This window comes from Hyaena hyaena, unplaced genomic scaffold (assembly GCF_003009895.1).
Source record: "Hyaena hyaena isolate Hyena2069 unplaced genomic scaffold, ASM300989v1 scaffold_1539, whole genome shotgun sequence".
Taxonomy (NCBI): Eukaryota; Metazoa; Chordata; class Mammalia; order Carnivora; family Hyaenidae; genus Hyaena; species Hyaena hyaena.
In genome coordinates this window covers 90,703-107,398 of record NW_024082176.1, presented here as the reverse complement: position 1 = coordinate 107,398, position 16,696 = coordinate 90,703, and positions in this window count along the sequence as shown.

Genomic DNA, 16,696 nt, shown 5'->3' with positions numbered 1-16,696 from the left:
ATTTCTTTTCTAATCTGTTAAAACAACTTTGTCTTTGGATTAGGCCTGGGGGGATGGGAATCCTTTGGGCATTGCTTTCACAGAGGCAGCTTGAACAATGCCAACCTCTTCGAGACTTGCCAACTACTGTGTTTGGCCTGAAGTTTTTTGTTCTTACTAGAACTAAGGAGAGAAGAAGAAGATATTTGGTTGGGGTATCCAAAATGGACCAAAGGAATGATGGAAGTAGATGAAAAAACTAATCATTTGAGTAAACGTTATCATGTGAGCCTCTACATTTTGGTCCACAGACTGCTTCTCTATAGCAAAAAAAAAAAAAAAAAAAAAAAAAAAAAATTGTGGAAAACTTATTTTGTCTGCTTCTGTTTGTTACTGCCCAAAGGAGAATAAACACTAATTATGCAGTTTTGGCCAATCATCATTATTGGGTTGCAAGTTTTTTAGATTATTTTTTAAATATAGTTTATTTTTTAAACCAGTTTTAGGTTCATAGCAAAATGGAGTGTTCAGTACAGAGTTCCCATGTACCTTCTACACACACACACACACACACACACACACACACACACGCTTCCCCACCCATCAAGATCCTGCCTTAGAATGGTACATTTGTTATAGTCAATTAACTTACATCCCAAATCCATGGTTTGTTAACATTAGGATTCACTCTTGAGGTTGCACATTCTGTGGGTTTTGACAAATGTATAATGATTTGTATCCACCATTATAGTATCATGCAGGATAGTTTCACTACCCTAAAAATCCACTGTGCTCCATTTATCCTTCCCTTCTTCTCTAATCCCTAGCAACTACAGGTCTTTTTAGTGTCTCCACGGTTTTGCCTTTTCCAGAATGGCATACAGTTGGAATCATTGAGTATATGGTCTTTTTGGGTTGACTTCTTGGGTTACATTTTAAAAATATTTCATTATTTATTTTTAAAAATAGTTTATTGTCAAGTTGGTTTCCATATAACACCCAGTGCTCATCCCAACAAGTGCCCTCCTCCATACCTATCACCCCCCTTCCCCTCACCCCCGCCCCCTTCAGCCCTCAGTTTGTTCTCAGCATTCAAGAGTCTCTCATGCTTTGCCTCCCTTCCTCTCCCCAACTATTTTTCCCCTTCTTCTCCCCCATGGTCCTCTGTTAGCTTCCTCCTAATCCACCTATACATGCAAACATATGGTATCTGTCCTCTGCCTGACTTATTTCGCACAGCATAACACCCTCAAGGTCCATCCATGTTGCTACACATGGCCAGATTTCATTCTTTCTCATTGCCATGTAGTATTCCATCGTATAGATAAACCACATCTTCTTGATCCATTCGTCCATTCATGGAAACGTAGGCTCTTTCCATGTCTTGGCTGTTGTTGAGAGTGCTGGTATGAACATTGGGGTACATGTACCCCTATGCATCAGCACTCCTGTATCCCTTGGGTAAATTCCTAGCAGTGCTATTGCTGGGTCATTGGGGAGTTCTATTGTTAATTTTTTGAGGAACTTCCACACTGTTTTCCAGAGGGGTTGTACCAGTTTACATTCCCACCAACAGTGTAGAAGGGTGCCCCTTTCTCCACATCCTCACCAGCATCTAGAGTCCTCTGATTTGCTCCTTTTAGCCACTCTGACTGATGTGAGGTGGTATCTCAGTGTGGTTTTGATTTGTATTTCCCTGATGAGGAGGGATGCTGAGCATTGTTTCATGTGTCTGTTGGCCATCTGGATGTCCTCTTTGGAGAAGTGTCTGTTCATGTCTTCTTCTCATTTCTTCACTGGATTATTTGTTTTTCGGGTGTGGAGTTTGATGAGTTCCTTATAGATTTTGGATACTAACCCTTTATCTGATATGTCATTTGCAACTACCTTTTCTCATTCTGTCAGTTGCCTATTAGTTTTATGGATTGTTTCCTTTGCCATGCAGAAGCTTTTTATCTTAATGAAGTCCCAGTAGTTCATTTTTGCTCTTGATTCTCTTGCCTTTGGGGATGTGTCAAGTAATAAATTGCTGCAGTTGAGGTCAAGGAGGTTTTTTCCTGCTTTCTCTTCTAGGGTTTTGATGGTTTCCTGTCTCACATTCAGGTCTTATATTCGTTATTTATTTTTGAGAGAGAGAGACAGAGTGTGAGTGGGGGGGAGGAGCAGAGAGAGCATGAGACACAGAATCCAAAGCAGCTTCCAGGCTCTGAGCTGTCAGCACAGAACACAGCACAGGGCTCGAACTCACAAGTCTTGTGATCATGACCTAAGGTGAAGTCAGATGCTTAACCAGCTGAGCCACCCAGGGTCCTCTTCTTGGGTTACACTTTTAAGTCTGATTTTAAAGCGGTGATTCAGAGTAAATTTGTCTCCTGTGGCATACACAAGCACATTCGTGTGACCTCTTTCTGAACAAATGGATACTGCTGAAGGAAATTGTCCTGGTTCCAGCTGACCTTTGGAGAAGCAATGCAGTAGTAGACTTGACTTTGAGTGCCTTATTACCAATGTGTTTTGGCCACACCACAGTCAAATTCCAGGATGAAAGACTTCTCTAAGGGTTGAGACTTCTCTAAGAGTTGCGACTTTTCTACTAAATGATAGGATAGTTGTTAGTCTACAGATAAACATGCTTACAAGGCTGTGTTGTGGAACAAGACCAAGAAAGACAGGAATCTCAGTCTATACAGTTTTATCAGTGTTCATTGAGAACTATGTTCTAGATAAAGCAACCATATGTATATATTCTTATTACTGTGTAATGTATAAGTGATTTATAAACTATTATAAATAATCTCCCATGAGATTTTGATCTCTCTTAGGTAGGAAATATCTTTCTAAAATGTATCCCTAACTCTAGTGTGATATCTGTTTATAGTAAACACTCAATAAATTTTGATTGAATATACATTATTCTGTTGTTGATTATAATCCTCTGTACATATTTTTCTATTTTTTCTTAGACGTGTCTTTCTTATTCTTGCTTTAGATTTAAGAGATCAGATTCTCACTTTTTCCCATATATTTTACAAGCTCTTATTGATAGAGAAGATAAACAAAATAGCTTCATGGTCTTGCTTATCTTTGTTCAGCTCATGAACAAAGTCTGAAGTCTATCAGATGAATATAGAATTAGATCTAGAGTGTTAGGATTCTAGGGCATGGCCCTACTGCATGGGAGAGTGCATGGTTTCCCAGGGGGGTCAGGGAGAACTGCTTCCCAGGGGATAAGGAATCTTAGTGAGGTTAAGCCTACCAGTCTTTTTGCCCTGTCTAGCTTTCATTCTCTTTGTGCTTGTTTCTAGTGCAGGCCATTTACTCTTTGCCTGGCAGGATTGAATGGGTAGGGGGTGGGGAAGGACTATTATCATTTCTTTTATATGTTTGCATGGTATTATAGTTTAATTCATAAGTTGGCAGGCAAAGAAGAAGCCACCTTCATTTCTTCATAGGTTTCTCCTAGACTCACTTCCTGATTAAATTTATAAATGTTGATTGAACACCTACTCTAGTATTGGATATAGAACTATAAGAGTTTTAAGATGAATAAGATTATATAGCTAGTGAGTGGTAACCCTGGGCTTAAATCCAGGTCTTCTGAAACCAGGCCTAGTGCTTTTGACACTATACTGGTCCTTTTTGTGGGGCGATTATTGCAAAGTAAGGAAGTGAAAGAAATTATGCATTCATATTTAAACCTACAAAGAGATAATGCAGGAAGGACTAAAATTATTAGTTTTACCAAATGTACTATGTATGTTGTTAACAATGGGGTAAATTGAGTGAGAGGTATACTGGAGTTTTATGTATTATCTTTTAAACTTCTGTAAATATAAAATATTCCAAAATAAAAGCAAGTCACTAAGTCTAGGCCACCTTTTGGGAAAAGAGGTTAAGTTTCACTTCCTGGAGGGGGTAGCATCTACATATATATATATTGCTCCTCTCTTCTTCCCATCTTCAAGCCAAAGATCAACCACAACTTCCTCCTTTTTTTTAAGTTTGTTTGTTTATTTATTATTTTCAGAGAGAGAGCGGGGGGAAGGGGGGAGAGAATCCTAAGTTCTCCTGGTTCTGCACTGCCAGGATAGAGCCTGTCTTGAGTCTCAAACACACGAGCTGTGAGATCATGACCTGGGCTAAAACCAAGAGTCCAAGGCTTAACTGACTGAGCCACTCAAGTGCCCTGGCCACAACTTCCTCCTTGAATAAATTTGTTTACAGCATATACTGATACCTTATTATCCTAAGCTCTTGTGGCATTTAATGTTCAGTTCAAGGAAGGAAAATTAACACAATGTCAATCTCACCTCTCATATTGGTAAACGAATGAGAAAGAGTGACAGGATCCAGTGCAGGGAGGCTATGGGGAAAATGAGCATGCTTATAGTTTCTTTAATGAGATGTATTTCTCATTGCATAAAATTCACCCTTTTAAAGTGTAAGTAGTTTTTAGTATATTAACAAGGTTGTGTAACCATCACCACCAGCTGATTGTAGAATATCTTTATCACTCCCCCCAAAACTGGGTATCCATTACCAGTCATTCCCTATTTTCTCCCCTGCCTAGTCCTTCGTAACTACTAATTTACTTTCTGTGTGTATAAATTTGCCTACTCTGGACATTTTCTGTAAATGACATTTTACAATCTGCCATTGTAAAATACCTTTTGCATCTGGAATGTTTTATAGCATGATGTTTTCAAAGTTCATTCATGTTGTAGCAACTATCATACTTTGCCCCCTTTTATGGCTGAATAATATTCCATTCTATGTATAAGCACATTTGGTCCATTCATCAAATGATGGACTTTTAGGTTGTTTTACTTTGTGGCTATTATTAACAATGCTGCCATGAGAATTTGTATAAACATTTTGTGCACACATATGTTTTTATTTCTCTTGGGTTTACTCCTATGTATGAAAATTGCTGGGTCATATAACTCTATATTTGAGAAATTGATGAATTGTTTTCTAAAGCAGCTGTACCATTTTATATTTCAGCCAACAATATGTGCGTGTTCTAATTTTTCCACATCTTTGTCAATACTTGATGATGTCTGTCTTTTTTGATTCTAGCCATGCTAAGTGGGTATGAAATGGTATCTCATTGTGGTTTTGATTTACCTTTCCCTAATGACTGATGATGTAGAGTATCTTTTTATGTGCTCATTGGCCATTTATGTATTTATTTGGGGAGATGTCTGTTCAGATCTTTGTGCATTTAAAAAGTTGAGTTATTTAGCTTAAATATAACTTATTGTCAAGTTAGCTAACATACAGTGTATACAGTGTGCTCTTGGCTTTGGGAGTAGATTCTCATGATTCATCACTTACATACGAAACCTGGTGCTCATCCTAACAGCTGCTCTCCTCAATGCCCATCACCTATTTTCTCCTCCCCCTGGACCCCCCATTAAGCCTCAATTTGTTCTCTGTATTTTTAAGAGTCTCTTATGGTTTGCCTCTGTTTGAAACGTTTTTTTTTTACCCCTTCCCTTCTCCCATGGTCTTGTTAAGTTTCTCAAATTCCACATATGAATGAAAACATTTGATATCTGCTTTTCTCTGAATGACTTACTTCACTTAGCATAATACCCTCCAGTTCCATCCATGTTGCTGCAAATGGCAACATTTCATTTCTTTCTCATTGCTGAGTAGTATTCAATTGTATATATATATTACATCTTCTTTATTAGCTGATGGACATTTGGGCTCTTTCCATACTTTGGCTATTGTTGATAACATGATAGCACTGCTATAAACATTGGGGGTACATACGCCCTTATGAATCAGCACTTCTGTATCCTTTGGATAAATTCCTAGTAGTGCTATTGTTGGGTCACAGGGTAATTCTATTTTTAATTTTTTGAGGAACCTCCACACTGCTTTCCAGAGTAGTTGTACCAGTTTGCATTCCCACCAACAGTTCAAGATGGTTTCCATTTCTTCATATCCTTGCCAACATGTTGTTTCCTGAGTTGTTAATTTTATTTTATTTTATTTTAAATTTTTTTAATGTTTTATTTATTTCTAGGAGAGAGAGAGCGACAGCGTAGCAGGGGAGGGTCAGAGAGAGAGGGAGTCACAGACTGAAACAGGCTCCAGGCTCTGAGCTGGCAGTCAGCACAAAGCCCGACGCGGGGCTCGAACCCACGAACCGCGAGATCATGACTTAAGCGAAAGTCGGACGCTTAACCGACTAAGCCACTCAGGCGCCCCCCTGAGTTGTTAATTTTAGCCACTCTGACTAGTGTGAGGTGGTATCTCAATGTGGTTTTGATGTATTTCCCTGATGATGAGTGATGTTGAGCATCCTTTAATGTCTGTTGGCCATCGGGATGTCTTCTTTGGAAGTGTCTATTTATGTCTTCTGCCCATTTCTTCACTGGATTATTTGTTTTTTGGGTGTGGAGTTTGGTAGTTCTTTTTAGATTTTGGATACTAACCCTTTATCTGATATGTCATTAGCAAATATCTTCTGACGTTCCATCAGTTGCCTTTTATTTTGTTGATTGTTTCCTTCACTGTGCAGAAGCTTTTTATCTTGATGAGGTACCAATATTTCATTTTTGCTTTTATTTCCCTTGCCTTTAGAGATGTTTCGAGCAAGAAATTGCTGTGGGTGAGGTCAAAGAGGTTGTTGCTTGTTTTTTTTTTCCTCCCGGGTTTTGATAGGTTCTGTCTCACATTTAGGTCTTTCATCCACTTAGAGTTTATTTTTGTGTAGTGTATAAGAAAATGATCCAGTTTCATTCTTCATGTCATTGTCCAATTTTTCCAGCACTGTTTGCTGAAGAGACTGTCTTTTTTTCCATTGGATACTCTTTCCTGCTTTGTCAAAGATTAGTTGGCCATATATTTGTGGGTCCAATTCTAGGTTCTCTATTCTATTCCATTGGTATTTGTGTCTGTTTTTTGTGTCAGTACCATACTGTCTTGATGATTACAAGTTTGTAGTATAGGCTAAAGTTTGGGATTGTGATGCCTCCAGCTTTGGTTTTCTTTTTCAACATTACTTTGGCTACTCAGGGTCTTTTTGTTCCATACAAATTTTAAGGTTGTTTGTTCTAGCTCCGAGAAGAATGCTGGTAGAATTTTGATCGGGATTGCATTCAATGTGTAGATTGCTTTGGGTAGTATCTACATTTTAACAGTATTTGTTCTTCCAATGCATGAGCATAGAATACTTTTCCATTTCTTTGTGCCTTCTTAAATTGTTTAATAAGTTTTGTGTAGTTTTCAGCATACAGATCATTTACCTCTTTGGTTGAGTTTATTCCTAGGTATTTTATGGTTCTTGGTGCAATTCTAACTGGGTTAGATTCCTTGATTTCTCTTCTGTCACTTCATTATTGGTTATAGAAATCCAACCGATTTCTGTACATTGATTATATATCCTGCAACTTTGCTGAAATCATGCATTAGTTCTAGCAGTTTTTTTGGTGGAGTCTTTCAGGTTTTCCATATAAAGTATCATGTCATCTGAAAAAAGTGAAAATTTGACATCTTTGCCAGTTTGAATGCCTTTTATTTCATTTTGTTGTCTGATTGCTGAGGCCAGGACTTCCAACACTATCTTGGAAGTGGATATCCGAGTCGTGTTCCTGATCTGAGGGGAAAAGCTCTCAGTTTTTCCCCATTGAGAGTGATAATAGCTGTGGGCCTTTCATATATGGCTTTATGATGTTAAGTTATGTTCCTTCTAGACCAACTTTCTTGAGGGTTGTTATTAAGAAAGGATGCTGTATTTTTTCAAATGCTTTTTCTGCATCTATTGTCAGGATCATATAGTTCTTATCCTTTCTTCTATTGATGTGTTGAATCACACTGATTGATTTGCAAATATTGAACCAGCCCTGCAGTCCAGGAATGAATCCCCCTTGATTATGGTGAATAATTTTTTTAACATACTGTTAATTTTGATTTGCTAGCATCATATTTAGAATTTTTGCATCCATATTCATCTGGGATATTGGCTGGTAATTCTCACTTTTAGTGGGGTCTCTGTCTGGATTGGGAATCAAGGTAATACTAGCTTCATAGAATGAGTCCATAAGTTTTCCTTCTGTTTGTATTTTTTGGAGCAGCTTGAGAAGAACAGGTATTAACTGTGCTTTAAATGTCTTGTACAATTCCCCTGGGAAGCCATCTGGCCCAGGACTCTTATTTGTTTGGAGATTTTTGATAATTGATTCAATTTCTTTGCTAGTTATGGGTCTATTCAAATATTCTATTTCTTCCCATTTGAATTTTGGTAGTGTGTGGGTGTCTAGAAATTTGTCCATTTTTTTCCAGATTATCCAGTTTGTTGGCATATAATTTTTCATAATATTATCTAATAATTATTTATATTTCTGTGGTGTTAGTTGTGATCTCCTCTCTTTCATTCATGATTTTATCTATTTGGGTTTTCTCTTTTCTTTTTGAGAAATATGGCTAGGAGTTTATCAATTTTATTCTTTCAAAAAACCAGCCCTTAGATGTATTGATCTGTTCTACTGGGGTTGTTTTTTTTTTTATTCTATATTGTTTATTTTTGCTATAATCTTTATTATTTCTCTTCTTCTGCTGCCTTTGGGGTTTCTTTACTGCTCTGATTCTAGTTCCTTTAGGTGTGAGGTTAGATTCTGTATCTGGGATTTTTCTTGTTTCTTGAGTTAGGCCTGGGTTGCAATGTATTTTCCTCTTAGGACTGCCTTTGCTGCATCCCAAAAGGTTTTCACTGTTGTGTTTTAATTTTCATTTGTTTCCATATATTTTTAAGTTTCTTCTTTAATTGCCTGGCTCACTCATTTATTCCTTAGTAGGAATTCTTTAACTTCCATGCATTTGGAAGCTTTACAATTTTTTTCTTGTGGTTAATTTCAAATTTCATAGCATTGTGATTCTGAAAATATTGCATGGTATGATCTTAATCCTTTTATATTTATTAAGGACTGTTTTGTGACTCGGTATGTGATATATTTTGGAGAATGTTCTATTCTTGAGAAGAATGTGTATTCTGCTACTGTTGGATGAGAAGTTCTGAATATATCTATCAAGTCCATCTGGTCCAGTGTATATCATTCAAGGTCATTGTTTCTTTATTGATTTTTTGGTCTAGATGATTGCTGTAAGTGCAGTATTAAAGTTACCTACAATTACTGTATTATTATCCAGAAGATTGCTTATATTTGTGATTGATTTATATATTTGAGTGCTTTCAAGTTGGAAACATAAACATTTACAATTGTTGGCTCTTCTTGATGGATGGACTCCTTAATTATGATACAATACCTTTCTTTACCTCTTATTACAATCTTTAATTTAAAATCTAGTTTGTCTTATATAATTATGGTTACTCCAGCTTTCTTTTGACTTTAAGCAGCATGATCGATGGTTCTCCATCCCCTCACTTTCAATCTGCAGGTGTCCTCAGGTATGAAATGAGTCTCTTGTAGACAGCATATAGATGGATCTTGGTTTTTTAAATCCATTCTGATACCTTATGTCTTTTTATTGGGGGCATTTAGCCCATTTACATTGAGAGTGTTTATTGAAAGATATGGGTTTAGTGTCATTGTGTTATCTGTGGGTTTCATGATTGTGGTGATATCTGTGGTCTTTTGTAGTCTTTGCAACATTACGCTCATAGAGTCCCCTGTAGGATCTCTTGCAGGATTATTTTAGTGGTCATGAACTCCTTCAGCTTTTGTTTGTCTGGGAAAACTTTTATCTCTCCTGTATTCTGAAAGATAGCCTTTCTGGATAAGGGACTCTTGGTGACATATTTTTCCTATTTAGCACATTGAATATTTCCTGCCACTCCCTTTTGGCCTGCCAAGTTTCAGTGCACAGGTCTTCTACTATCCTCCTGTGTCTACCCCTGTAGGTTAAGGCCTGTTTGTTAAGGCAGTCCCCAGCTGCTTTCAGAATTCTCTCTTTATCTTTGTATTTTGCCAGTTTTACTATGATATGCCGTGGTGATGACCTGCTCTTGTTGATTCTGAAGGGAGTTCTCTGTGCCTCTTGAATTTGGATGTCTGCTTCCTTCTCCAGATTAGGAAAGTTCTCAGCTATAATTTCCGCAAATAAACCTGCTCCTTTCTCCCTTTCTTCTTCTTCTGGACCTCCTATGATATGTATATTATTACATTTCATCGAATCACTGAAGTCTCTAATTTTCCCCTTGTGGTGCTGTATGTTTCTATCTTTTTTTTCAGCTTCATTATTGTCCATAATTTATTTTCTATTTCACTTATTCTCCCCTTTGTTTCCTCCATTGTTCCTGCCTTTGCATCTAGTTTATTTTGCATCTCATTTAGAGCATTTCTTAATTTGTTTTGATTATTTCTTATGTCCTTGATTTCTGCAGCAATAGATTCTCTGCTGTCTTCTATGCTTTTTTTTCAAGCCCAGCTATTAGTCTTATGACTGTTATCCTAAATTCTTGTTCAGATATGTTATTTATATCTGTTTTGAGCAGTTCTCTGGCTGTCATTTCTTCCTGGTATTTCTTTTGAGAAGAATTCTTCTGTTTTGCCATTTTGGCTAGTTTTTGTCTTTTGTATGATTTAATAGCTTGTTCTGTGTCCTGAGCCTGAGAGTACTATTGTATTAAAAAGGGCGCATACACTGTCTAGGGTCTGGCCGTTCAGGAAGTGTTTTGGGAGTGTTTTGTATGCTCTCATCATTGTGACTCTGGTTGCTTTATCTCCCTACTTGTAGTGGCAGTTTGTACCTTCCACCAGGTGTGTGTTGATTTGTTCATTGAAGTAACCCTGGAAAAAATTAATAAAGAGACGTGGTGGTGGAAGAAGCCTTATCTCATACAAAGAGAAATGACAGGTATGGGGGGGAAATGACTAGGCAGAGATTCAGAGAAACTGTAGAGCTTAATCCAGACACAGAGAGAGGAAAATAAAGAAGGAAATACAGAAGAGGTGTAGAAAGAATAGATTAAAAACGCCTGCTTAAACAAATCAACAACCAGAATAGAGAAGGAAAGGAGAAGAAAAGAAACCTTACAACTATATATATATACACATACATATACACACACACATATATATATATGTATGTATGTATATATATATATATGTGTGTGTGTATATGTATGTGTATATATATATACATACACACAAAGAATTGACCAAGAATCAAATCAGAAAATGCAAAACTGATTGACCATTGTCTTATGGTGCCTTGGAGCTGGTGGCTGTGCTGGTCTGGAAGAGAGGCCCTCTGGTTTGGTCAGTGTCAATCATTGTCATCAATGTCAGTAGATATGCAGTTGCCAGGTACAGCATTGTCATCAATGTCAGTAGATATGCAGTTGCCAGGTACAGAGTGGCAGAGTTTGGTGTAAACAGGTCCTGTCTCCACTGGGGATTGGCTTTTGTGTTCTCTGAAGCCCTACCATGTTGGTGATATGGTGGAAAATGGCATAACCCAGTCTCTCCTCCCTAGACCAGGTGTCCCAAACCACACTGTTTAGGCAGTCCTCACAGTGCCCCGTGGGCACAAGTGGGCTGGTTTTTCCCACTCCACAGTTTTTTGTGTCTCACAGGTGCTTGCTGAGATTCTTAAAGGATCCTGCTCCTCCCACCCCAGTTCTGGGGTAGCGCCCCTCCACCCAGCTGACAAAGGGCCTCTGGCTGGTGCCTGAAGGGTCTTTTGTCCTTGGAGCAGCTATATACCTTCTTCCCACAGCACTCAAAGGAGGGTACTGTCCTCTCCGACTGAGCCTCTGAGCTGGCTACCAGCCCAGGGCTGGCTCCCCCTTCCCCTAAGGGCAGCTGCAGTCCAAGTAAAGTAGTGCCAACCCTGGATCTTCACTCCTAAGGCTGTTGGCATGTTAGAGACTGGCTCTCTGTTTTTCGTTTTATTTTTATTTTTATTTTTTTTCCCCATTCTCTGGTCCACGGTCCGGAGAGGTTTTTCTCTTGTCCAAATACAATCCCACACTTCCACAGCCTTTCTTTCTCTTACTCAGGTCTCTCCACTGAAGGGGTTCCCTTTTAGTCTGTGTTTATGCTGCCTGTTTTATCTCTCCCAATTTGCGAGGACGCACATGTCTGTCCTGCCAAGCTGTCTCCATGGACCCCTGGAAATGTTTTTGTCACTCTGTAGCCTGGATTCTTGAATTCCAAGTCTTCTGGCCTCAGTACTGCTGTGTTTGAGGGACAGGGAACTTTAGGTTCCTCTACTTCTCTGCCATGTTGACTCCTCCCCCTCTTTGTGTTTTTATTGTTGAGTTGTAAGAGTTCTTGATATATTCTGGATAACAGACTCTTACCAGATACATGATCTGCAAATATTTTTTTCCCATTTTGTGAACTTTTACTTGATAGTATCCTTTAAAGCACAAAATCTTAAAATTTTGATGAAGTCTAATTTATTTTTTCTTTTATTTCTTGTAGTTTTGGTGTTATGTCTTAAAAATCACATAATCTAAAGTCAGAGAGATTTATTTTTTATTTTTTATTTTTTTAAATGTTTTATTTATTTCTAGTAGAGAGAGACAGCGTGAGCAGGGGAGGGTCAGAGAGAGAGGGAGTCACAGACCGAAACAGGCTCCAGGCTCTGAGCTGGCAGTCAGCACAGAACCCGACGCGGGGCTCGAACCCACGAACCGCGAGATCATGACCTAAGCGAAAGTCGGACGCTTAGCCGACTAAGCCACCCAGGCGCCCCTAAAGTCAGAGAGATTTAAATGTATGTTTTCTTCCAGGAGTTTCATAGATTTAGCTCTTACATTTAGGTCTTTGATTCATTTTGAATTAAAAAAAATTTTTTTAATGTTTTATTTCTAGGAGAGAGAGAGAGAGAGACAGCGTGAGCAGGGGAGGGTCAGAGAGAGAGGGAGTCACAGACTGAAACAGGCTCCAGGCTCTGAGCTGGCAGTCAGCACAGAGCCCGACGCAGGGCTCGAACCCACGAACCATGAGATCATGACCTGAGCCGAAGTCGGACGCTTAACCGACTAAGCCAACCAGGCGCCCCTCTTTGATTCATTTTGAATTAATTTTTTGCATATGGTGTGAGGTAGGAGTTCAACTTCATTCTTTGTATATGGATATCTAATTTGCTCCAGGACCATTTGTTGAAAAGTCATATACTATTTGCAGATATCTTATTTATAAACATTTCTCAAAATTAAAAATATACATTTCCTGTATTCCAGGAATCCTATCTCTAATCTGTGGAATACTGATGTGGATATATAAAGACTTATATTCAAAGATATAAATCACAGCATTGTTTTAATTGTAAAATCTTGGATGCAATAATGTGTCTTAAGTGACTAATTGATAGCAAATTGTTATATGTTCATTTGGTGGAACACACTGTGCCTGTTAAATGGAATGAGGTAAAATCATATGTACTGGCTTTAAAAGGTACTATTATATTTTAGAAGCAGCTGGGTGGCTCAGTCGGTTAAGTGTCCAACTCTTGATTTTGGCTCAGATCATGATCTCACGGTTTGTGAGTTAGAGTCCCATGTCTGGGTCTGCACTGACAGTCTGGAGCCTGCTTGGGATTCTCTCTCTCCCTCTCTCACTGAGCCTCCTACCTCTTCCAAAATAAATAAATAAACTAAAAACAATTTTAAAAGATACTATTATATCTTATTGAGTTAAAAATACTTATTGAGTTCTGTTTACCAGGCATAATGCTAAGTGCTTATTCAATAATTTTTTAATAAAAAATATTTAAATGTTTTATTTATTTCTGAGAGAGACAGCAGGGGAGGGTCAGAGAGAGAGGGAGATACAGAATCTGAACCAGGCTCCAGGCTCTGAGCTGGCAGTCAGCACAGAGCCCAACACGGGGCTTGAACCCACAAACCGTGAGATCTAATAGGCAACCGACGGAATTGGAAAAGATAGTTGCAAATGACATATCAGATAAAGGGTTAGTATCCAAAATCTATAAGGAACTCATCAAACTCCACACCCAAAAACAAACAGTCCAGTGAAGAAATGGGCAGAAGATATGAACAGACATTTCTTCAAAGAGGACATCCAGATGGCCAACAGACACATGAAACGATGCTCAGCATCCCTCCTCATCAGGGAAATACAAATCAAAACCACACTGAGATACCACTTCACACTGGTCAGAGTGGCTAAAATGAGCAAATCAGAGGACTCTAGATGCTGGTGAGGATGTGGAGAAAGGGGCACCCTTCTACACTGTTGGTGGGAATGTAAACTGGTGCAGCCCCTCTGGAAAACAGTGTGGAGATTCCTCAAAAAATTAACAATAGAGCTCCCCTATGACCCAGAAGTAGCACTGCTAGGAATTTACCCAAGGGATACAGAAATGCTGATGTATAGGAGTACCTGCACCCCAATGTTCATAGCAGCATTCTCAACAATAGCCAAAACATGGAAAAAGCCTAAGTGTCCATCAACGGACAAATGGATCAAGAAGATGTGGTTTATCCATGCAATGGAATACTACGTGGCAGTGAAAACGAATGAAATCTGGCTATGTGTAGCAACATGGATGGACCTTGAGGGTGTTAAGCTGAGTGAAATAAGTCAGGCAGAGAAGAACGGCTACCATATGTTTGCACGTATAGGAGGATTAAGAGGAACTTAACGGAGAACCGTGGGGGAGAAGAAGGGGGGGAAGTAGTGGGAGGAGAGGGAGAGAGGCAAAGCATGAGAGACTCTTGAATGCTGAGAACAAACTGAGGACTGATGAGGGTGGGGGGGAAGGGATGGTGGGTGATGGGCATGGAGGAGGGCACTTGTGGGGATAAGCACTGGGTGTTATAGGGACAATAAACTATTAAAATTTTTTTAAAAAGAATTAAGTAAATAATTTAAATAAAGACATTTTGATCCTTTAAAAATTTTTTAAAAGCATTTTTAAATGTTTTATTTATTTTTGAGAAAGAGAGACAGCATGAGCAGGGGAGGGTCAGAGAGAGAGGGAGATACAGAATCTGAAGCAGGCTCCAGGCTCTGAGGTAGCTGTCAGCACAGAGCCCAACACGGGGCTTGAACCCAGGAACTGTGAGATCACGACCTGAGCCTAAGTTGGACACTTAACCAACTGAGCCACTCAAGCGCCACTTGAATAATTTTTTAAATATTTACCCATAATAACCCTATGAGATAGCTGTTATTACTATCTTATTTTACAGGTGAAGTAGCTGAAGTTGTGGCATTCAGGCAACTTGCCCAAGGTCATAACTAGCAGATAAGGCAGTATGTAAACGTCTAATTCTAGAGTTTGCAATTTAAGCATTAGTTACAAATTAATATGTATATATATTACTTGGCAGCAAAGGTTTTCATGAGCATAGTGATAATCTGATGGAATAACCGGCAAATTATCCATGGTCATGTTTGAAAGATAGGAAGGAAAGGGGAACAAATATGTATTGAGAATCTCTTATGTATCTTTTATTGTGCTATGGTCCTTCCATAGTCTCATTTAATCCTTATGACCTTGTTTTCAATATATAACTTATATACCTATTTTGTAAACAAAAGACCCTAAGAATCTAAGTGTCAAGTTGCATAGCGAAAGGCAAAGTGAGGGCTTCCAGGTTTAAAGAGCAGCCTAAACAACAGTGTGCAGAGGGTAGAGAATGGAGCAGTTAAATAGCCTGACTAAAGCTGAGGGTTCATTTGGGAAGAGAAGAAAGACAAAGTGGGATTAGTGGTCATACTATGAAGTGTGTTGAATGCAGACAGAGGAACTGAGGTATGTTGACTTTGAGCAGGAGAGTGAAGGATTGGTGAGGATGAGAATGTAGGTGGGAAATCCATCATTTTATACACTTCTTCATTGCTTAACTTTGTTATAACTGCATGTTATTTTCATAAGTAAAATTACTGAGAAAAGTATTTAACAAACATTTGAGTTCTTACTCTATACTAGGTATCATAGTGTTGTTGATTCCTGGTCATACAAAGACCATCAGGAACATACCTGTGGTCAAACAAGAATAAGTTTATTGGCTTTTTGCAGCAAGGGAGAAAATATGCCCCATGAGGAACATGGGACATCCAATAGGAAGAGGCTAGAAGGGATTTATTATAGAATTTGGATGTGTGTTAATTGACTTTGGGGAGAATTTAATGAAATAGACGTTTTCTCTGGATGCTGTCAGAAAGTGGAAGAAAGTTCTATGATTAGGTATCTTTTTTTTTAAATTAAATTAAAAAAATTTTTAAGTCTTTATTTTTGAGAGAAAGAGAAACACAGAATGTGAGCAGAGGGAAAGCAGAGAGGGAGACACAGAATCTGAAGCAGGCTCCAGGCTCCAAGCTGTCAGCACAGAGCCCAATGTGGGGCTCAAACTCATAGACTACGAGATCATAACATGAGCTGAAGTCAGACGCTTAACTAACTGAGCCACGCAGGCACCCCTACCTATCTTAATTTTTATCTAGAAGGCAACTGGGCTAAAGCTTTACTAGGTAAAGAGGCAGCAGTCACTCCTATTAGCCTAAAGAGGGGGGTGTCATTTTTTATAATTGGGACTGTGTTTGTGATTTTGTCTGTGCTCAGACGTGATTATGGAGTGGTCTTGTTTTGTCTTGATCCATCATGTTCACATAGTAGCCTGGTCTGAGAGTGGCATTCTGTGGAATTGTTTATGTTCAACAGGTTAATACAGCATGGCCTGGCTGACCGTGCTAAGCTAGCTTCTGGCAGCACGAAGCCTTGAATGATAATTGCCAGGCCATTTCAGTGGTTCCAGGGGCTG